Source organism: Bubalus kerabau, chromosome 17, assembly GCF_029407905.1.
Source record: "Bubalus kerabau isolate K-KA32 ecotype Philippines breed swamp buffalo chromosome 17, PCC_UOA_SB_1v2, whole genome shotgun sequence".
NCBI lineage: Eukaryota > Metazoa > Chordata > Mammalia > Artiodactyla > Bovidae > Bubalus > Bubalus kerabau.
In genome coordinates, this window is record NC_073640.1 from 19,906,232 (window position 1) to 19,930,674 (window position 24,443).

Below are 24,443 nucleotides of genomic sequence, written 5' to 3' on the forward strand. Positions count from 1 at the left end.
GTCATACCATTTACCCCTAAGAATTACATAAATCCTGCTGTCTTCTGATAAGTAACTACAAAGATCAAAAACCTAACCTCACTTTTATTCTTGTTCCTCTGCAAGTAACTTTTCTACCCTAACAGGTGGCTTCTAGGACTCTCTCTTTGGAAGAAATTTTCATCAGAACATCTAGATGTATATCATCGGCACAAGCCAAACAGAAAGTATTTTCAATCTCAAGACAAATCTTTCACCTTTGTGGACCTTTCCTCTAATTGTTCTTTTTTAACTCTTACCATTACTCAGTTCTTTTCTTCATATAATTCTGATACTAACTCTCCTGAATCTAACTTCAAAAGTCTTAACATATTTTTTCTCATCATTCTGATCCTTGCTTTGTACTGCATTCCAAGAGAACTCAAGTTCTTATTCATAAATTTGGTTTTGCTAAGGTTACCGATCTCCTGATATGCTAAAACATTTAATTATATAGATACCCTCAACCTTCAACAAGGGAGCAGAGTATGATGGAAGGAACGACTGCTTCCCTTTCCTTTCCCTGAAGTTGGAACGGCCACATAAATTCAGATTGCACTGCTCTCGTACTTCCTTAACCTCTCTATTAAAGTTTCCATGTTTAATTTTCATGTCCCTCACTGAAGCGTCACTCTTGGTTAGTGTTTTGTTCTCACTGCGATAACCTAAATGGTTCCAGGGTCAGCAGACTAAATAAATAAGGAGACAGAGAAGGGACTTTTCTTCCATTCTCACTAAAACAGCTCCCCTGGACATTCATTAACAAGCATCTGTATGTACTAGCTATTGTCCTCAATGAGCTTCCAAGTCAAGCATTTATCCCCCATGTTATAGAAAAGAAAATGGATTTCAAATAAATTTCAGATCACAGAGCTAGTTTTAAAAAAAAAAAAAGGAGCCGAAGAGCTATGTGACTAAGGAAGACTTTAGAAGGGGTGTAAATGGCATCCTAGGCCAACAGACATTTTACAAAAATTTTAGACTTGGAAAAGATCTTAACCAACTCTCTCATTTTCAGAAGAGAAAAATGACACAGAAGAACTTGCTAAATGTCATATAAAGTAGGTCAGTGTTCTAATCTGGGCAATGTTATAATTTCCTAGATCCTTGTAAGGCAGATATTCTTTGGACATTTTCTAATTCAACTTGAAAAATTAACCTTTTCTGAATTTAAGTTTAGTAAGATTCAACTATCTTTTGCTTTCCCTCCCAACACAGAGGGATCCCCAATGTAGCCAGGAAAGAGTAAATTAAAAAAAGATGGGAGATAAGTAAGAGTAAGCACCTTAGAGGGGCCTTTCCTAAAGGCCAGATCACTCTTCTTACTGTCTTCATATTATCTCTTGCCATATGAAATTCACTTGCTAAATAATTTCTTACTACTTATTGTCTGTCTTCTGTCCTTTTCCCTCTCCTCCTCAATACCAGCTTTTCGCTGAAAACAGCAATTCTCAACCATTTTTGGTTTCAGGAACCCTTTGTACCAGTAATTGGCAAACTACAGCTGCAGGCCACTTGCCTGTTTTTGTAAGTAGTTTTACTGGAATACAGTTAAGCATATTCACTCACATCTAGGACTGTTTCCAAGGGTGGAGATGAAAAGACCCTATGTATGACTCCTAAGGTCTTCCCTGGTGGCTTAGTCGGTAAAGAGTCTGCCTGCAATGTGGGAGACCCAGGTTCAATCCCTGGGTCAGGAAGATCCCTTGGAGAAGGAAATGGCAACCCACTCCAGTATTCTTGTCTGGAAAAATCCCATGGACAGAGGAGCCTGGCGGGCTACTCTTTGGGGTCACAAAGCGTCCTTGGGGTCACTAAGAGACACAATTGAGTGACTAACACTTTTCACTTTCATGACTCCTTAAAGCCCTTTAAGCCTATCTGGCCATGTAAGAAAAAATTTGTCTTTACTGTTTTAAAGTTTTAAAAAATTGAGGATCCCAAGACAGCATTTTGTCAATGTGGTTTATATGTAGTAATTTTTACAATATTAGAAATTCAAGTCAAGAACTTTAAATGTTAAAATTAACATCACATTTTTTATATAACATGTAAAAATCTACATGTTAAATGTTTATGAAAAATATCTTCCATAATAGGGAGAAGAGCATCTATGTTTTATGTTTTTTGCAAATCTTTTTAATATGATACAGTAAGAAAAACAAAAGTTGGATATTTAATATCTGCTCAGTTGCAATGCAGGAGACCCCGGTTTGATTCTTGTGTAGGGAAGATCCTCTGGAGAAGGGATAGGCTACCCACTCCAGTATTCTTGGACTTCCCTTGTGGCTCAGCTGGTAAAGAATCCACCTGCAATGCGGGAGACCTGGGTTCAATCCCTGGGTTGGGAAGATCCCTGGAGAAGGGAAAAGCTACCCACTCTAGTATTCTGGCCTGAAGAATTCCATGGACTGTAAAGTCCATGGGGTCACAAAGACTAGGACACCACTAAGCAACTTTCACTTTCACTTTATGCAATTAATCTGTGAAGATACCATATGTCATGAAGCCTCTGGGAACCTCACTTTACTTTCATGTCTCATTATTATGAAAAACAGCTTTGACCCTCGAAGGGTCTTGAGAACTCCCAGCTTCCCTGACCATTAACTTCTCGTTCAGAAGCTCTGCAGAATATAAGCTTCATCAGAACAGACTTTGTTTATTGTGCTCTCTCTTCTATCTCCAGCACCTAGGACAGTACCCAGTCCAGACCAGGTACTCAAATATTTCTGAATGAATAAATAAATCAAGTACAACAGTATGAAGGATTAGCATGTATATAACCAGAGCTAACTCATCCCTGATGACTCCTTGGTAAAATACACCTGTTGCTTGATATAACCTTAAAGAGATTCACAATTGTGAATCTCAATTCACAATTGAGACTTACAATTTACTTTAAATAATATTTTAAAACAACACCATGCTTATCTTTGACAAAGGCGCAAAAGGCAACAACACAAGGAAGAAAAGAGAAGACTTCAACTAATGGTGTTGGAACAGCTGGGTATCCACAGGCAAAACAAAAGAAGAAATCTAGACACAAATCGTACACCTTTCACAAATTAACTCGAATCACAGGCCTAGTAAAACATAAAACTATAAAAATCCTAGAAGATAACACAGGAGAAATCTGGAAGACCTTGGGTTTGGCAATGACTTTTCAGAAAAATCAAAGGCATGAACCCGGAAAGATTCATCACCTAGACTTCAAAAGTAAAAATGTCAAGAGAATGAGAGGACAAACCACAGACTGGGAGAAAATGTTTGCACAAGACATATCTGATAAAGGACTGTCATCCAAAATATTGCAGAGAACTCAACAAGAAAATGAATATGCCAATTAAATGGCATGCCACAACTGCTGAAGCCCCCCGGCCTAGAGCCCAAGCTCCGCAACAAAAGAAGCCATCACAGTGAGAAGCCCATGCAAAGACTAGCCACCACTCGGCCCGACTAGAGAAAGCCTGCACAAAGCAAGGAAAATCCAGCACAGCCAAAAATGAATTAATTAAAAAAAGAAAAAGGAAAAATGTAGGCAAAAGACTGTAACAGACACCTCATCAGATATACAGATAGCCAAGGAGCATATGAAAAGGTGCTCCACATCATTTGTCATCAGGGAGATGCAGATTAAAACACAAATAAAATACTACCACACACCTTTTAGAATGGCAAAATCCAGGACACTGATAATACCAAATGCTGATGGTCATGTGCAGCAACGATTCATTGCTGGTGGGAATGCAAAACTGTATAGCCACTTGGAAGGCAGTTTAGCAGTTTATTCAAAACTACACATATACCATGCTGCTGCTGCTGCTAAGTCACTTCAGTCATGTCCGACTCTGTGTGACCCCATAGACGTCAGCCCACCAGGCTCCTCTGCCCATGGGATTTTCCAGGCAAGAGTACTGGAGTGGGGTGCCATTGCCTTCTCCGACACATATACCATAAGATTCAGCAATCATGATCTCCAAAATCTACCCAAAGTAGTTGAAAACTTATGTCCACACAAAAACCTGCACATAGATGTTTATAGCAGCTTTATTCATAATTCCCAAGATGCGGCAGCAACCAAGATGTCTTTCTGTAGTGAACGGATAAACTGTGGTACATTCATACAATGGAATATAATTCAGAAATCTTAGAAAATAAGCTATCACGCCACAAAAAGATATGAAGGAACCCTAAATATGTACTGCTAAGTGAAAAAAGCCAATCTGAAAAGGCTACATGTTGTATGATTACAACTATATGACATGCTGGAAAAGGCAAAGGTATGGAGGCAGTAAAAAAAATCAGTATTTGCCAGAGACTGGGCGAGAGGGGATGAATAGGTGGACCACAAAGGATTTTGAGGGCAGTGAAATGATCCTGTATGCTATATTTGTGGGTACATTTGTCAAAACTCATATAGCACTAAGTTGTTTTTTTAGCCACTAAGTCGTGTCCAACTCTTTTGTGACTCGATGAACTAGACAGACCACCAGGCTCCTCTGTCCATGGGATTTCCAAGGCAAGAATACTGGAGTGGGTTGCCATTTCCTCCTCCAGGGGATCTTCCCAACCCAGGGCCCGAACTCGAGTTTTCTTGCATTGCCAGGTGGATTCTTTACCACTGAGTCATATGGGAAGCCCACAGCACTAAGAGTGAACCATTAATGTAAACCATGGACTTTGGGTCAAACTAGATGCCACATGTCGCAACGGAAGACCCACATGCTGCCCTGAAGATCAAAGACCTCACATGCTGCAACTAAGACCCAGCACAGCCAAGTAAATTTTTTTAAATATTAAAAAACAAACAAACAGATTTTTGGACATTAACTAAGATCAAGTATATGGAAACATTTGGTATATTACTAACAACACATGCAACAAATCACCAAATTAAAAAGACCCAGATTACCCAAGATTTTACTGGAAATTGTTGTTTCAACCTATTGTATTCATTTTCATAACCTCAGCCTGGGACAGTGTCTGAAATGTGATAAAGACAACAAAGTCTGCTATGATAGAAACTTCCAACTGACCACCTACCAACCTGTAAAGCATCATGTCAGGACTTCATACAGTCTATACTCATAAAGGCTGTATCTCCATTTTGCAGATGAGGAAACTGAAGATCAGAAAAATTGAGTAGTAATAAGAACAGAGCCAGACTGTCTGCTTTGTCCCTGAATCTTATTTTCTTTCAAATAACCCTAAGAAAAGTATGTATAATCTTCTCACTCTTACACAGAATATTACAACTTCACATCCAACTGAACTTCAATATTCATAAAAACTGACCAAAAAAAAAAATTCCCTAAATTCTTTAAATTACATCTGTAGTCATAGCAAGTAGTTGTGTTTGAATTTTTTGTATTAAAGTGGAATAACCTAACAGTCATTAAGCCATTAGACATTAAATCAAACCAAAGAATCAAGAAGAGAAGAGGAGAAAAATAAGAGTAAGAGAAGCAGGGTACTTCTCTGGCAGGCCAGCGATTAAGACTCTGAGCTTCCACTACAAGGATCCTGGGCCAGTCCCTGGTCAGGAAACTAAGACCGAACTAAGATTCCACATGCTGCACAGCAAGAATAAAAGAAGCAGAAGAGATTAAACAGGCGCTCAACCTTTTAGAGTCATACCACATATCACTAAAGAGAATTTTGGGGAACTCACTTGAAATTACTGAAACCATACCAGTCAGAATTACAACACAATCACTTCTGCAGTATCACCAAGACTCACCATGTCTAGATAAAAGCAGCCACATTCGCATCATTTAGTTACGTAAGTTTGAATACAACTGTTTACTAATCTGATTGGGCTTTATATTCTCTCAGGATGTAAAACTATCACACATTCCAGTAGATCTTTGTTCTTTTGCTCCATCTTGATGTTAAACTATGTTTTCAAAATTCTTCCCTGTATTTTGTACCCAGTTTTACACTTTAACATACAACCAATCCATCTTCCCTTTCTTCTTGACAAGTAATGGTAGGTAAATACACAGAGAACAAAAATTTTAAGGCAGATCAACACTGGCAGTAACCTACAAAGAGTTGGTGATACTAAGCTAAACAGAAAAGAACACACAGCTTGAGAGATAAAGAAATTGAGATAAAAAGTCACACTGAAGAGTCTTAATACATTATATGATTGACAGTTCTTTACTACCTTTATAGAACAATGGAATATATAAGGGGAAATGCCATATTAAAAAATTCATGGAGCCTTATTCAAACTAAATTACACTCCTTTGAAATAGTTAAAGAAGCTTTCCTGATGGCTCAGATGGTAAGAATCCAGCTGCAATGTGGGACACCTGGGTTTGATCCCTAGGTCAGGAAGATCCCCTGGAGAAGGGAATGGCTACCCACTCCAGTATTCTTTCCTAGAGACAAGGATGGACAGAGGAGCCCGGCAAGCTACAGTCCATGGGGTCACATAAGCATCATATCTGAAACTCTAGCCAAATCATTTTAGTTACTTTGAATAAGGATGTAACACATGAATTAACTTAGACTCTAAATTTCATCAAACTAAGATTCCATTTTCTGGGCAGGTACCACATTTCTCTACAAAAACTTTTCTGTTTTATTCTCTTGGGTTTAGTTATTTTAAAAACAGCATTAGCACATTCTCAATCCTCTGAATCCACCTGTTAGCCATGTAACTGAATGCTCCTGTCTACAGTTATGGTCACACTGGCTCCAAGTTAGTACTAACAGGACTCTAATTACGGGAAGTTAAAGAGAAAAATAGAAGGGGACCTAATACATGTGATGTATTTGTGTGAAGTGAAGCCCAGATGACATCATGGTTTTCACTGAAGCACTAATATACTGGTAAGAAAACACATCACGTGGTGACCACACTTATGGAATAACTTTGGTGTGCTCAACTCAAAAAGAACCTACAGCATAAGTCAATTCCATAAGTCATGTTTCAAGACTTCAGTTTTGCAGGTAGTAGTCAATACTTTCATAAATTAGTGTAATTTGAATTTTACTGGTTTTGCAGTTTTGTTTGTATTTAATTTGCAAGTTTTGAACTGTCACCAACATCAGACAGAGTTGATCAGATCCCTGGTTCCTGCTATGTAAACTGTCACTGACTCTACACACTCTTGGTTTTCCTGCCTCACCAGGTGCTCCTCAGTTTCCTTTGATTCCTGCTCTCCTCCCCAAACTCTAGATATTGGAAGTTGTCCATGGTCCACTTTTCTTCACTTTGGTAATCTCATTCACTCTTGTGTTTTTAAAATTTCACTGATACTGTCATGGACCTCAACATTTTTCCGTCCAGATTAAAAAACAAAAAAAATCTTCAAATTTGTCTTAAACTACGGATGTGTACACCCAGCTGTCTCCTAGACATTCCCACAGCTTGCGTGCATAGCCACTCAGTCATGTCCAACTCTTTGCAACCGCATAGACTGTAGTCTGCCAGACTCCTCAGTTCATGGGATTCTCCAGGCAAGAATACTGGAGTGGGTTGCCATTCCCTCCTGCAGGGGATCTTTCCAACCCAGGGACTGGACCTGGGTCTCCTGCATTCCAGGTGGATTCTTTACCATCTGAGCCACCAGAGAAGCTCCAGACATTTCTACAGGAGGGTGGTCAAAACTGAACTCCTTATCTTCTCCCAGAATACTCAACCAATAGCCTTCCTTTCACTTCATGGAAACTTCATCCTTCCAGATACTCATTTCAAAAGTCTTGAAGTCATCCTTGATTCTTCTCTACATATCACATGTGTAAAACCACCAGGAAATCTTGTACCTCCCTGAGAAATGAATCCAGAATCCAACTACTCCTCATCACCTCTACTACTATCGTATCATTATCTTTCAACTGGATTACTGCAATACCCTTCTAACCAGTCTTCCTGCTTCCATCCTTGTCTCCCACCCCACCCACCAATTCAGAGCACAGCAATAAGGAAAAAAAAAAAATCTATGAAAATCTCCCATATCCAGGTAAAAGATAAATCCTACAACAGTCTACAAGACCCTGCACAATGATGATATGCCCCCGTTACTGTCTGAGTTCATTTCCCACCTCTTCCTTCCTCATTGGCTGACTAGTATCCTTGTTCCCTAAGGGCAGGCTGCTCTTTTGGGTCTCTGCCTTAAAATACTTTTCTCCGAGATATCCACAGGACTCTCACCTCCTTTTAATCTTTGCTTGTATACCTCTTTCTCAATGAGGGCTATCCAGTCTCCTCTATTTAAATAAAGCAGTGACCACACTCTGCCCACTAACCCCTTTTCCTAGCCCTTGCTCCTTCATGGTTGTCAATCTTTGCCTCTCCTCCTCTTCCTTCGCCCTCCTCCATTTCTACTCTATTGTTGTCCATAAAATGTAGTACCATCTATCAGGCTACACAATTTACTTATTTGTTATGATTGTTGTATATGTATTGTTATGTTGTTGTAATCCCTCCTCCACCACCTGGAAAATGGGAATTTGTCTGGTTCAATGATGTGTCCCAAACACTTCCATAGTGCCTGACACATAGTGCAGGCTCAATAAATATGTTAGCTGAATAAATAAATTAGAAAGCAGAAGAGCTTTGTACTTCTGAGCAATAATATCCAAAGCTATACTTGTTAAAATCGATTAAACACAGAGAAAACAGAGCAGAAAGGACAAGTATTAACTACAAGGAAAATTATACAAATAGGTCCAAGAAAAAGTAACCATTTACTATATGGCTCAAATTGTAACTTTTACAGTCATAATAATGCAAACACAAAATTATGATGTTACTAAATTAGGAGAGTATAGGAATGGTAAGGGTCTGTACATGTGACAGGGGCAGGAAAGGTAGTTAAACACACAACAGGAATAAGGCCTAAAACTGAAATACTGAAGTAACAATATAAGCATGTTATCTAGAGACAATGAAGGTAAATAAAATATAATCACTTCAAAGAGGTTAAAGTAGTTGCCTCTGGAAAAAGACATCTGGAGAGGAATATGGCAGGTAGTTTTTCTTTAAAAAAAAAAAAAAAAAAAGCCTAGCGGAATATTTCATTTTGAATTGTTTTGCATGTAAAACGCTAGACTAAAAAAAAAGTTCAAAAACTTGATATGAATTGTCACAAACTGCATGTATTACTTAAGACATTACAAATATAAATTTGTTTTCAAAGACTGGCTAAGATCTGCGGAAACATACTTTCCCTACACTGTTGGAAATGTCCACTATGAAGGTTTCTAAGAATATTTGGCAGTTTGTTTCAAAATTTAAAGTTTGTATACTCTGATCCAGTAGCTTTTCTTTCAAGAGTCTATCTTATGACTTAAACATTGGCAAAGGTGTATATATATGGATGCCTACAGCAACGCTATTTGTAAGAGCAAATAAACTGAAAACTGCTCTAGATGAAGAAAGGGACTAAATGATGATCCATATAATAGAATAGTATGCTGCCTTTTTTTTCTTTTAAATAAACAGACTCATACCTATTAACATGTAAGAATCAAATTGTTTAAACAGGTAGAGGGAAAAAAAGCCCACAGAATATATTACAATCCCATTTATGTTAATAGAGAAAAAAGAGACAGCTGCCTTTTTATATATGTACGCATGTACATACACACCATGTAATGGGACAGAGAGCTAGAAGGGCATACAAATTGCCAAATGTGGTTTAAAGACTTAGGTAAGGAATTAGAAAGGGGGGAAAGGAGGTCAAGTTCAGAACCAGAAATCACAAAGACTAGAGTTGGGAACAAGGAACTACAAATACATACACAAAATATCAAGATGGAAGAATATATAGACTACAGAGTTTAAACACAAATTTCATCATTTGGAATTACGCAGTTTAGGGAAGCCCCTCAAACATGTACAGTTACTGACAAGTAGTAATCATTTAAAGGTAAAGTATCTACAATGATTAAGTCAGATCAAAGAAACTGACTTTAAAATGTCTATCTTAAAAGAATGTGAAACACACACAGACTAGAAACTGCACCAAAATGTCCACAATGGTTACACTTTTCAATTACCACATGATGAATCATCATGAGGAAGGTGGGGGCTGCATTTCTGTATATATTTCTCAAATGCCCATAAAACATATATATTACTTTGGGGATTTAAATTTAGTGTCTATTCTGTGTCCCCACACGTTCCTGCTAGCAAACTGCTAGTGATTTCACACACAAATTTAAACAGTAAGAGATCAAGAGCTGATTTTGCCTACTGCTTTATTTTTTTCTTAAAACCCCTCAAACAGATGAATACTTACTTATTGGGAAAAATTATTTAAAAAACAGCCTCTTCACATTTTTAAAACCCTACATATTTCAAATACATGTACATATATTTTAGTTTATATAAAAAAAACTTACACTTAGCACTTTAAAAGTTAATTCTAAAAGACAAAATTTATCTGATCACCTCTCCAAGCAAAATCAAAAGAATGTCTGTAGAAATTAACTCAGAAACTATCTGTATTAACAAAATATCCAAAGCTGTCCCCAACAAAGCTAAATCAGGTTCCCTGACAAAACAAAAAAAAACCACAACTCAACTTTAGCTGAGCTCAAAAGAGCTAAAAGGTAAAACACAAAGGCAGGAAAAAGCAAGTTTTTAACAATTAGATTATTTCATTTAGTCAAATCAAGAACTGAAATACAAAAGTTAGTGTACAACACACTTAATTTTGCTGTATCAACCATTACTAGGCTAAGCCTGTCAATTATGACAATAACAACTATAACAAGTACAATACTTCCTACAAAATTCAAGACTGGTATTAAATTCTTCTCATTTTCGAAGAAAATATTTCTCACTGGTAATACCAGCCTTATAAACATAGATTCATTCTCCAAAGATTTTTCCTCTATTTCTTTTCTATTTTCACATGCTCCCAACTCCCCTGCTATTCAAAATAAGCAAAAACAAAAGCCACAAGTTAAGTTCAACATGACTGGGCAACCTCAAACTAATAAAAGATCTTTGCCAATATCATTTTGGTCACTGTGGTTCAAACCTGGAGAATAAATTGAACCCTAATGAACTGTATTACCTGTATCTTTCAGCCTAGAGTTCTAGAAGACTTATTCCCCCTCCCCACAAAAATCAAAATAAAAGTAATGGGATACATGGCAGCTGGTCACAATACTGTGCGAAATGCGTTAAGTTGTATCCTTAAAATCTTGAGCACATTTCTATACGTAGTTATCCTATACGTCTTCAAAACAGTTTACAGTGTAGGGGAAAAGAAGTAATACTCCAGGTATTCTACAATTTCCTGAGAACAGTAAGCATCAGGTGTCACAGCTGGTGACATATTACAGAATCTTCTCTCCCGCCCTCCGCTCAGTTTCTCACTCTCTGCTCTGCCTTCAACCAGCTGTAGTACAGTAATCACTAACCAATTAAACCCTCAACTGATGGCTTCATTCATACCTCCTTTAGAAAATACAACAGAAGCCATCGAATGCTGACCTGCCACTTCCTTCCATCTTAGAATGAAGAAGTGACCCAGGCCTTTGGGCAGTGTCCTCTCACCCCCTCAGACTTCACACTTGTACTTTCCCTCTCTCCCGCATTCAACTCTTTTTCTACTGGACCATTCCCTAACACCTGAGCATGCTCTACTGTCTCCCATCTGGCTTCTGTGATGTTCCTCTACCTCACTGGTCATTCTGGATGTCTCACAGATACCTTTAAATCCAACATATCAGAACTTCAAGTTTATTTGCTGTCTTTCTGTTTTTTGAGTTTTATTGTTATCTGCGAATCCCCTCTTAGTTCTTTCATTCCTGGTAAATAGCACTATGATTCACAGTTGCTCAAGCCAGAAACCACCTAATTCTTTCCTTCCCTCACCTCTCATATCTAATCCATCAGTAAGCCCTGTTAATTCTGTCCCCAAAATACATCGCGAATCCATCCACTTCTCTTCATATTCACAGCCACCACCACCTTAATCCAGGTCATAATCAACTACTGTGCTTCCTGATCTAAGTAAATGTGTTAGTTGTGCAGTCATGTCCAACTCTTTGCGACCCCATGGACTGCAGCCCACCAGGCTCCTCTGTCCATGGGATTTCCCAGGCAAGAATACTGGAGTGAGTTGCCACTTACTTCTCCAGGGGATCTTCCCAACCCAAGGATCGGACCCGGGTCTCTGGCAGTGCAGGCAGATTTCTTTACTGAGCCACCAGGGAAGCCTGATCAAAGAAATGGCCTTCTAGTCTCTAAAGAGCTAGGCATTTGTGCTCAGTCATGTCCGACTCTTAGCGACCCCATGGACTGCAGCCCACCAGGCTCCTCTGTCCTTGGAATTTTCCAGGCAAGAATACTGGAGTGGGTTGCCATTTCCAACTCCAGGGAACCTTTCTGACCCAGGGATCTAACCAACGTGTCTTGCAGCTCCTGCATTGGCAGGCGGATTCTTACCACCTGAGACACCTGCGAAGCCCCCCCAAAGAGCTAAAGCAATCTTAAAAGAAGATTGTTACTCTTTTAATTAAAACCTTTTGATAGCTTCTCAGTACCCTTAATATTCACATTCCTTACTTTGACTCTGCAGGATCTGATCCTTGCCTATCTCTCCCCCTCATCCATTTGATCCAGCAACACTCTCTTTTCTCAGTTCCTGGAACAGTCCATGTTCATTTTTGCCTCAGGGTCTTTACTTCTGCTGCTCCTTCAACCTCATATTCTCCCTTCTCTCCTTCAAAGAACTCCTTATCCTTTTAACATAGCTTAAATAGCAATGCAGGGCTTCCCAGGTGGCTCAGTGGTAAAGAATCTGCCTGCCAATGCAGGAAACACGGATTTGATCCCTGAGTCAGAAAGATCCCCTGGAGAAGGAAATGGCAACCCACTGCACTATTCTTGCCTGCGAAATCACACGGACAGAGGAGCTTAGTGGACTACAATCCATGAGGTCGCAAGAGTTGGACACAACTTAGCAACTAAACAGCAAATATCACCATTTCTCACAGCAAGACTCCCTCTCACCATTACTCTTTCCTCCTTTATAGTATATATCACAATTTGTAATTCTGCTTTCTTCCCTTACCAGAATGTAAGTAGTAACAGAGAAATTAAGTAACTTATTCAACAACTAATTTTTTTAATTATGTAAGCACTTTCTCTGTTAAGTAATGTGCTTTTAAATGCAACAGTAGGCATTGTCCCTGCTCTTGCAGAGTTTAAGGTCACAAACAACTAGTAACAGATGCTAGACACACATCCAGATCTGGCTCTTAACCACTTGGCTACACTGCCTCTAGCTGCAGGACACTGGATCAAGGGGCAGCAATATGCTTAGTAGATGCTCACATGCTAATGGAAACTAAGCCTTGGAGAGGTAAGTTATCTGCCCAAAGGAGCACAGACAGATTATCTGCGGACTTCAAGTACAATCATGAGAAAAGGCACAGAGACAAATAAGTATGGAGAATGTTCAAGAATCAAAAAAGAATCCAGTTTAATCAGGTATGGCAAAGAAGAAATGCTGGAGGATAAGGCTAGAAGAGCATAATAAAACAGTGTGAAGGTATTAGCCATTCAATAAATATCCACTGAGCACCAACTACATGCCAGCAACAGTAATAAACTCTAGACAGGGGTGATCAAGGCAAAGTCCTCATAGAGACTGCAGTTTATATCTGTGAAGGCAAAGCAGAAGAGAAAAATTACAGTTCAGTGGAATGTATCTTGTAGTACGGTCAGGCAGAAAGTGCTATGGGAACACGGAGAGATGACATCCAATTCAAGGCGGGGCGTCCAGGAAGAGCACATCAGTTAAGTGATGTCCAAGCTGAGATTACAGAGCTTAGTTGGAAGAGAATATGTGTTGTGCACAGGCCCTTGCAAGTATGTAGTTGAAAATGGCAGGAAAGTAACAAAAGCCAGCTTCAGGAGGGACTGTCAACTTACTATCTATATAGTGTCAAGGAACTTGGGACTTTAAACTGAAGGCTTTAAGTCACCTATGTTAGAAAGCTCCCTCAAATGGCAGCAGGAAACCTGAAGGGAGGAGGCAGAGACCAAAAGCAAATAGATACTTAGAAAGTAGAAGAGGACTGAATGCCCATGTGAAAACGAGGGAGAGAAGCAATGCCAGATCTCTGGCAATAACCAGAGAGCAGAAAAACCAGGGCCCTATGACTAACTGATACAGAAGATGAGAGCCTTGGACAGTTGGAAACAAAGGTTTTAGTTCAGGATACATAAATCCGAAGCATCTTGGTATGTGAAAGTGGAAAGACACGGTTAAAGGAATGAGAAGATAAACCACCGATGGGAGAAAACATTTGCAAAAGACATATCTGATAAAGGACTGTTAACCAAAATAAAGCCCAACTCTTAAAACTCAACAAGAAAATGAACATGTCAATTAAAAAAATGGGTAAAAGACCTTAACAGACACCTCATCAGATACACAGATGGTAAAGGAGCATATGAAAAGGTGATCCACATCACTTGTCATCAGGGAGACACAAACTGAAAACAAAAATAAGATACCACCACACACCTTTTAGAATGGCAAAATCCAGGACACTGAAAACACCAAATGCTAGCGGGCATTTGGTGCAACAAACTCTCTTCATTGCTGGTGGGAATGCAAAATGGTACAGCCACTTGAAAGGCAGTCTGGCAGTTTACTACAAAACTAAACGGGGACTTCCCTAGTGTTCCAGTGGCTAAAACCCCGAGCTCCCAATGCAGGGGGCCTGAGTTCGATCCCTGGTCAGAGAATTAGATCCCACAGGCTGCAACTAAGAGTTCGCATGCTGTGACTAAACAGATCCCACGTGGTGCAACTAAGACCCAGCATAGACAAAGAAAGAAAGAAACTAAACATTCTTACCATATCCAGCAAATCATGCTCCCTGGTATTTATCTACCCAAAGGAGTTGAAAACTTATGTCCATACAAAAACCTGCACACAGATGTTGACAGCAGTTTTATTCATAATTCCTAAGACATGGCAGCAACTAAGATGTCTTCTGGTAGGTGAGTAGATAAACTGGTACACTCAATACAGTAATACTCAGCACTAAAAAAGAACCAAGCTATCAAGCTACAAAAAGACATGAAGGAAACTTAAATGCACATGACTAGCAGCCAATGTGAAAGAGGCACATACTGTATGATTCCAGTTACGTAACACTCTGTAAAGGACAAAACTATGGACACAGTAAAAAGATCAGTGCTTGCCAGAGGTTAAGGAAGAGGGAGAATGAACAGGTAGACCACACAGGATTTTTAGAGCAGTGAAACTATTTGTGTGATACTATTAATGGTGGATACATATCATTTGTCAAAACTTGTAATACATAACACCAAGAGTGAACCATAAACCTTTGAGTGATAAGGTGTAGGTACATCAATTGTAACAAATGTATCACTGTAGTGGAAGATGTTGATAATGGAGGAAGTTATGCATGAGTAGGGCAGAGTATATGGGAAATCTCTGAACTTTCTGTTCAGTTCTGCTGTGAACCTAAAACTGTTCTAAAAAGAAGTCATTTAAAAAAAAAAAAAAAAGACCTATGAGCAAGAGAATACATGGGTCTAGGTTTCACAAGCAAAGAAATCTGAGTGTCATAAGAATATATTAATAGAAGTAGTAGGTCAGGAAACAAGTCTGTACTGAGTGTCAGCCACTGAGGATATAGGAATAAAAGACCACAATCCCTGCCCTTTTGCAGTAGAAACTCTAGCCATGGAAAACCAAATGACTCAAAATGCATTAGAAAAATCTTTCTTAAAGAAACCATTAAGGATTTTTTTAGGGAGATAAAGTTTATACCTAGGTTTTTCTTTAGGGGTGGGTAGGAAGTCTGAGGTTTTCATATACTGATTTTGTTTGTAGTGAGGTTTAGAGCAAAAATAACCAAACTTAAAACATTTTATAAGATGTATATGGACATTTCATAATTATAACTGAAGTCTGTAAAACAGATCTAAGCCAAGAAAAACTTCAATCTCTAGAAACCAAGTAAATCGATTGCTTCAAAATACAAAGTTGTTGCTCTGCAAATTTACTGAACTTTGTTTACCCTCCTTAGGTAAGACCTGTTTTCTAAACACTGTATAAGCTGAAAATAAAATCCTATTCTCCATATTACGTCACTGTTGCCATAGCTAGATGTTTCCTTTGTAACTTCAATTAATCATAGCCTAACGTTCTTTTTAATTATAGATATTAAAGTATATTGCTCTATAACAATTTTGTAAAAATTTCCCAAAGCTTAGAGAGAATACATCACACTAAATTGAATTAAATTTCTGAATTTGTAGTGTGTGTAATATTTATCCTGAAAAGTTCCTCATCTATCATTTAAATTGTACTTCAGCTTAAAATATTATTAAATGTTCAATTACGCTGCAAAGTGTCAAGAGGGGTCATGCAAAGCAATTCTACAAAAGAGTTAAAGAAAATATTTTGGCAAAGCCAACTTTAGGGTTGCAACTAATTATTCCAGATCACAAATGTCTGTTGTATATTTTAATTCCCAGAACAAAAAAATCACACAATTTGTACACTCCATTTGAGGTCAAAATCTACTTGTCATGAACTTCTTACAGCTAACCAAAATCCTCTCCTCCATAATTTAAGCCAGTATCTCCCAAACAAAATTACCAGACCATTACATTTATCACCACACTACACTCTGCTCTTCAGTAATGTCCAAACGAGACGGTGACACCATAGACACCTAACATCAGAAACCCACTGTTTCACTTTTCTAAGTTAAGACCTCAAAAGCAAACTGACCCATGAATTTGATTAAGTTCTAGATCACACAAGACTTACCAAGATGTCTTACTACAGAAATTTTCCAACGCCATCATCTTCAAATGCCTGGACATTTATCATCTAAACCTCTTGTTTTCATTTTTACGAACTAACAAAATGCACTAAAAGAAAACCTTTGCAGTTCCAACATATCCAACATGCCAAAATAATCTCATAAATTTAGTTATTAAACAACAGCCTTGGCAGCAAACATTTACTGAGCACTTACCATGGGCCTGCCACTGCTCTAAGCCTTAAGCCCCTCACCTACTATCTCATCAATTCTCCCAGCAATCCTACGAGGTAGGTACTGTTATTACCCCTATTTTGCAACTAAAGAAAGAGAGGTTAAGTATCTTGCCCAAGGTCACAAACCGGTGGGGCAGGACTGGAACCAAAGCATGTAGTCTGACTTCAGAGTCCGCGCTCTCAACGTTCAACTGCTGCAAGAGTTAACAATTTACCCTTGACAGCCCCTTATCAAGAAATGGTAAATGTTCAACAGCTAAAAACGGGCAGTCCGGTCCCTGCCCTATATCCGTGCTCACGGCTTCTACGACTTTGACAAATCGGCTACACCATCTGATTTTCCGAACACACAAACTGGACTTCTCTGGATGTCAGAGCAAATTCTCAATCTTTCCAGGAACGGGAAAAGAAAAACCTACGCAACGCTGTGGCCCAGATTATCCACATTCCTAAATAATAAATCTGGGAGCGTCCAAAAAGGCCCCAAAACTACCCGACAAACAAAACCTAGGAAAACCAAGGTTTACACTAAAAAGCTGGAGCTTCCCTGGCAAATCGTTCACGCGATCTCCTCTCTAACGACATAAACAAGGGAGGAGGCTGCATTCTTCCCACCCGCACAATGAAAGCGCAGGCCGGAGCGGGAAAGAACGCAGCGCAATCGGGGACGACCGCTCCCGGGGTCGGGGGCAGGCAGGGGAGGCCAAGGACGGCTGAGTCGCCCCGTCCTGCCCCCGGGCCGGTGCGGGGAGGGGCCGGAGGGAAGGGCCGGCAACTGCCCGCACTCAGCTGACCTCCGCCATGTTGGCCGCAAACCCCGGGACCCTTCACAACAAAGGCCGGCACCCGGGCGCAGGGAGCGCCGGGCGCCTCCCCCGGTCAGGCCCGCCTCCTAGGCGCGCGGGGGCCGGGCCGGTCGGCGAGGAGGCCCTTCCCCGCCCTCGCCCGGCCGCGAGGGGCCGACCCCCGGCGCGGGCCTGCCGGGCCCCGGGAGCCGGGGGCGGGGGCGAGCCGGCTCGCCTCCGCGGGCAGGGCCGGGCAGGGGAGGGGAGGGGCGGGGGGCGGCGCTCGGCCGGGCCGCCGGGCTCGGGCCGAGACAAAGGCGGCCAGGTCCGGGGGCTGCCCGCACCCCCTCCCGGGCGGCGCGACCCGGCCCGGCCGACCTTCCCGCCCGCCGCCATGACCGGGCCTGGAAGTCCTCCTCCCGCGGAGCCCCTCGCGGCCGGCTCCTCCCTCCAGGCCGGGCCCCACTTACCTGTGGGCGGAGAGCGCGCCTCGGACCCCGGTCCTGGCTCAAACGCGCTCTGTCGCCGCCGCCAACCGCCGCCACCGCGGGCAGCGCCACCGCCGCCTCCTCGTGCCAACACCGACGGGACACTCTGGGCCGCCGCTGCCGCTCGAGAGTGCGCCCCGCAACGGCCGCCCCGGTTCCCCCCTGGCCGCCGCCGCCGCCGCCGTTTCGCGCGTCCTCGAGCCCGCCGCGCGCTCCCGCTAAATACCACACACTGCGGCGGCCGCCATGAGGAGGCGCGGCCCCGCGCGCCGGCGGCCCGGAGGGGGCGGGGCTTCCACGGGCGCGCAGGCGCAGAGGCGCTCGCGCTGCCGGCGGCGACTTTCGCGGGTCGAGGTGCTGGGTATCGAGGGTGGCGGTTGGCGCCCGGGCTCTGCGGGCACAGTTGCTGTGACTGAAGACCTCGCGACCAACAAACACTTGAACATCGCGCTCATGCCCGCAACCGTCCCCTCCTAGGGAGGAGCAGGGCTTCGCTGCCGCGTCTGGGACCCGGTTTGCGCGCCCCCCGCGGGGCTTTGTTCCGCGGCCCAAGGGGTCGTCCCGCGCGGCGGCCCCGCTGTCTACCCACTCCTGTTTTGTTTGCTGTTTTCACACAGCGCCTCCTCCGGCTCTTCCCGACTTCACTCTTTACCAAAGGAAAAAGAAACGGGCTGCCGTAGCCACCGACCTGGGCCCCCACCCCTAAAGGGGAAGAGGTCCAAGCCCCTTCCTTAGCTTTGAGCTGCTCTTCAGCAAAAGCGGAACGAGTTTCAAAAGCTTATTTTAGCTGTCAAGTGGGTAGTGGCACGCCCTTCCCCGTGTCCTCTTCTGGAAGCTGAATGAGACTCTGGGTTTTCTTTTCCTAAGAAATGAAAGTCATTCAGGGTACTTAAAGTATATACCAAAGCAAAGACTAGTGTCAGACCTTAAACTGGATTTCCATGTAAGAGCCTCCATAAAAATAGTATTGTGTGAAAACAAAAAGTACTTTTTATATGAGACTTTAGAAATCACCAGGGAATGGTCTCGCATTGTGTCCAAGTTCCTATCAATAGGAAATCATTTTAGATGGGAAGTTTTTATGCAAGCGCCCCTGAGAACACAAAACTTTCGGCTTGAAAGTGAGAGGCACACAGTTATTAATATCTTTAGGTACTAATGCAAGCTGCTAATTTCCAGCTTCCCCCAACAAATCTGTAGACTGTGTCTGTTGATACTTCTACTTCTGTTCTCAACCTAGTACCTGCTTTTTGTGGCTACTCTCTTTCTCCGGGACCATTAGCACAGTGTTTCTTGAGGTTGGGAAAGTAAAAAACCACGTGTTCTTAACCGCAAGCTATACTACTAATATGCTGGTCCCCAAAGCCCAAAAGTCACTTGAAGAACTTGGGTGAATTATATAGGCCCCTGCAGTAATTTCTTCAACAATAAATTCTGATAGGTTCTGTTATACATTGCTTGGTCGGGCTTGGAGTTTACTGAGTGAAGACATTATTTATTCATTCTTCAACACAGTGTTGGGTTCTAGGAGTACAGAGTCACTAGTCCTACATTCATGTATATATTATCTAGTGGGGAACATAAAACATCAGTCTTAAAAATCTATGACTACAACTGAGGAAAATGTTACCAAAAAGGGGGTGGTAGACGGTCCCTGGTGCTAAGAAGGTATGTAACAGGCCAGGTATATAATATGACAGGTGACTAAGTAAAGAACCTAAGGATTAGAAGGAATTAACCAGTTAGAATTGGACATGGAGCAACGGAATGGTTCCAAATTGGGAAAGGAGTATGTCAAGGCTGTATATTGTCACCGTTTATTCAACAAGTACATCATACGAAATGCTGGACTGGGTAAAGCACAAGCTGCAATGAAATTGCAATTGCAGGGAGAAATTTCAATAACCTCAGATATGCAGATAACACCACCCTTATGGCAGAAAGCAAAGAGGAACTGAAGAGCCTCTTGATGAAAGTGAAAGAGGAGAGTGAAAAAGATGGCTTAAAACTCAACATTCAAAATACGAAGATCATGGCATCCAGTCCCAACACTTCATGGCAAATAGATGGGTAAACAGTGACAGACTTTATTTTCTTGGGCTCCAAAATCACTGCAGATGGTGACTGCAGCCATGAAATTAAAAGACACTCGCTCCTTGAAAGAAAAGCTATGACAAACCTAGACAGCAGAGACATTAACTTTACTGACAAAGGTCCATGTTACAGTTTTTCCAGTAGTCATGTATGGATGTGAGAATTGGACCATAAAGCTGAGCACTGAAGCATTGACGCTTTTGAACTGTGGTGTTGGAGAAGACTCTTAAGAGTCCCTTGGACTGCAAGGAGATCAAATTAGTCAATCCTAAAGGAAATCAGTCCTGAATATTCATTGGAAGGACTGATCCTGAAGCTGAAACTCCAATACTTTGGCCACCGGATGCGAAGAACGGACTCATTGGTAAAGACCCTGATGCTAGGAAAGATTGAAGGTAGGAGGAGAAGGGGATGACAGAGGATGAGACAGTTGGATGGCATCACTGACTCGATGGATATGAGTTTGAGCAAGCTCTGGGGGTTGGTGATGGACTGGGAAGCCTGATTGCAGTCCATGGGATCGCAAAGAGTCAGACATGATGGCTGAGCGACTGAACTGAACTGAACCAGTTGGGGGTTGGGGGTGACTTACTGGAAAGTGCAGGACTTGAAAAAGATGAAAGGCATTTCAGGTGAAAGTGAGTTAGTTACTCAGTCGTGTCCGATTTTGCCACCCCATGGACTGTATGTAGCTCACTAGGCTCCTCTGTCCATGGAATTCTCCAGGCAAGAATACTGCAGTAGGTAGCCATTTCCTTCTTCAGGGAATCTTCCCAACCCAGGGATTGAACTTGGTCTCCTGCATTGCAAGCAGGTTCTTCACTATCTGAGCCACCAGTGAAGCCCTATTTCAGAAGAAAGCCTTGCCCAATTCCTGGAATGGAAAACAACTCCACTGCAAATTTTTTTCTGGGGGGTAAGAGAAGGGACTAGGGGGGCGCAAGTTACAGGTAAGTGGTATAAACAGTGATGCTGAAAAAGTCAACCCAGAGACTGCTGGGTTTTGTGGGCCAAGGTGCCCAAATTATGTAATGGACAGCACTTCTCAAGCTAGTGAGGCCAAGAAAGGATTCATTCACTCAGGAATACACTTGGAACTGAGCCTCAGCTAAAAGATAGGAGGAAGAAAATGAAAAATCCTTCCAAACTGAGGTCAGATATGGAAGGGACAATCACAAAAGGAAAATGTGTGTCTAAGTCACAGTGTGACGGGGAGGTAGAGTTTGTCTAAAACTGGCCAAAATGAGCAAAGGGTGACCAGAGAAAACACTTCAGTCTAGGCAAGAAATGAAGGCCTGAACCAGAGTGCTAGCAACAGACATGTTGAGAGTCTTGGAGAGACAATTGGATCTAGAGAGCAATCAGGTGGATTTAGGGAGGGTAGGATGTGGAGATCAAAGAGCTGAGGCTGGTGATAATGACAAAAATATAGTAGGAGTAGTTTTTGTTGCTGTTTAGTCACTAAGTTGTGTCTGACTCTTTTGTGACCCGATAGACTGTATTAGTGACCATTCTTAAGCATCTACTCTGTTTCAGTCACATGCATTACCTCATTACCCCTCACAAAAACTCCATAAAGCAATACCATTATTATCCCCATTTGATATATGAGGCAACCGAGGCATGAAGAGGTCAAATAACTTGCCTAAGGTCACAGAGCTACTAAGTGACAGAGGCAGGATTCAAACCCAAGCCCTTCTTCCATGCTCTGCTCTAAAGCCTATTCTGAGATTTTTAGCTTGGTAAATGGTGATGGACAGGGAGGAAACAAAGAAAAGTAAATTCTTGTTTTGGAGGCATTAGGTGTGAAGTGCCTGAAGAATGTGCAGAAAGAAGCTGGAAATAGAAGCCCAGGACTTAGGAAGGAGGTTGTGGGTCATTCCCCACAGGCCTGGCCCCGCCTCACCCCACCCTATCTTAGCCCACCCCTGTTTAGGGTGGAGCAGAGATGTGTGTTCTAGCAGATTTTCTGGAGTCACAGAGAACAGAGCCTAGTAGGGGAATTAATGAGGAAAACCCAGGTTTTTTTTTTTTTCAACAGTCATTTTGAGGTTTGTCAATTTCAATTCAATTAAGGCAAAACTGGACATTACAAGATGGAATATGGTACATTTAAGATAGAATTCAATAAACTAAAAAAGATAAATATGAATGAAACACTATTCAGCCATAAAAAAGAAATAATGTCATTGTAGCAACATGGATGGACTGTAGCCTACCAGGTTCCTCCGTCCATGTGATTTTCCAGGCAAGAGTACTGGAGTGGGTTGCCATTTCCTTCTCCAGGGGATCTTCCCGACCTAGGGATTGAACCCCAATCTCCTGCATTTGGCAGGTGCTTTACTCTCTGAGCCACCAGGGCTCAGCAACATGGATGGCCCTAGAGATTACCATGCTAAGCCAAGAAAGAAAGAAAATACCATATGATATCACTTAAATGTGGAATCTAAAATATGACACAAACGAACTTATCAAGGAAACAGAGACTCACAGACATAGAAAACAGACTTGTGATTGCCAAGGGGGAGGGATGGATTGGGAGTTTGGAATTAGCAAGTACAAACTATTATATATAGAATGGATAAACAACAAAGTCCTATTTTTAGCACAGAGACCTATATCCAACATCCTATAATAAACCATAATGGAAAATAATATGAAAAAGTATATATACTGAATCACTTTGCGATACAGCAAAAATTAACACAACATTGTAAATCAACTATACTTCAATAAAATGAATTTTTAAAAGATGAAATGAGGAAGGCTTCCCAAATGACCCACAGGTAAGGAATCAGCTGGCCAATGCAGGAGATGCAAGAGACACGAGCTCAATCCGTAGGTCAGGAAGATCCCCTGGAGTAGGAAATGGCACCCCACTCCAGTAATCTTGCCTGGGAAGTTCCATGGACAGAGGAGCCTGGCAAGCAACAGCCCAAGGGGCTGCGCAGAGTCATACATGACTGAGTGACTGAGCAAACATGGAATGATGTAAGCCAGTGGGACACAATTCTCTCTACCTTTGCAAAAGCTACCTCTTTCTAAAGAGAGCTGAGAGCGTTGGTCTCAAAGAAAACCTGGTATTTTCTTAGAAGGGAGAGCAGAGAGACTCCCAGATTCCCTCAGTTTTTAAACTTTACCTTCCTCTCCCATTGAGATTTGAGCTGCGTCTCATCAGAGTCTGAGGAACATTCTACCTTTCTTTAATTTTTAGAGGTAGACATGAAACAAACATATGGTACATACAAATGTGTAGATAGGCTTACCATATAGTGACATCACAGCTTACCAGAGTTAGGGTTTAAACTCTGCCCATTAAAAAAAAGTAAGTATAATCAAAATTATCCTTGAAAATCCTTTGAATTGCCCATAAGTTACAGTGCATATTGTTTTGTAGCAATCAAAATTCCAAACATCATGCTTTGCCAAAATCAAATTTTGGCCCCTCATATCCCTGTCCCTTCCCCCTGTTAGACCATTAATACGCATTCAACAGCATTTTGCCCATCCAAAAATGACACTAATACCTTTGGCCCCGTGCTGGAGTACTTATAAATCTGTGGATTCTTTTAAGCTGCAGGAGTGCCCAGGACAAAGTGTTGCCTGAAGACGCCACAACTCACGAAGTGTCCGAAGCAACTTCTGTTTCTGGAATTCTCGAACTTGATTTTCTTGGCTAGGTTGGTACCTGCTCTCCTGTAGAAAAGTTGAAACTACTCTTCCTTCTCTCCCTTCCCTTTTATACAAAACTAGCTCATGAGAATAATTTCATCCCCACTAATTTCATCTAGATTCAGGAGGGGCTTAATCTGGTTTAGTTCATTCCTACTGAGGGTATGAATGGCTGATAGATATGGGTGGGACATGAACACGCTATTAAAGTTTTAAACATTGGAAGGAAATTAGCCCCACTGTGAAGTAACTACACATCCTTTTCTCAATAGGGAGTCAACTCTGCTTCCATGACAGTTAATCTAAAGAAAAGCATTTCTATAAATTCTAAAGCCAACCCAAATAGTCCTCTACTTGAT

General features: G+C 41.6%; 1 protein-coding gene across 2 annotated transcripts in view; it reads right to left on the reverse strand.

Annotated features, from left to right (window-relative positions):
* The window catches only part of SIAH1 (siah E3 ubiquitin protein ligase 1), a 31,769-nt gene extending 7,607 nt beyond the window's left edge, over nucleotides 1–24,162 (reverse strand). The window contains exon 1 of one of the 2 annotated variants that reach the window (XM_055553131.1): nucleotides 23,940–24,162. The gene's annotated coding sequence lies outside the window, so the exon portion shown is untranslated. Of the gene's footprint in view, nucleotides 1–18,300; nucleotides 18,435–23,939 lie in introns of those variants that run through there. The other variant, XM_055553132.1, reaches the window with a different exon arrangement.
* Between the last annotated feature and the right edge of the window lie 281 nt (nucleotides 24,163–24,443).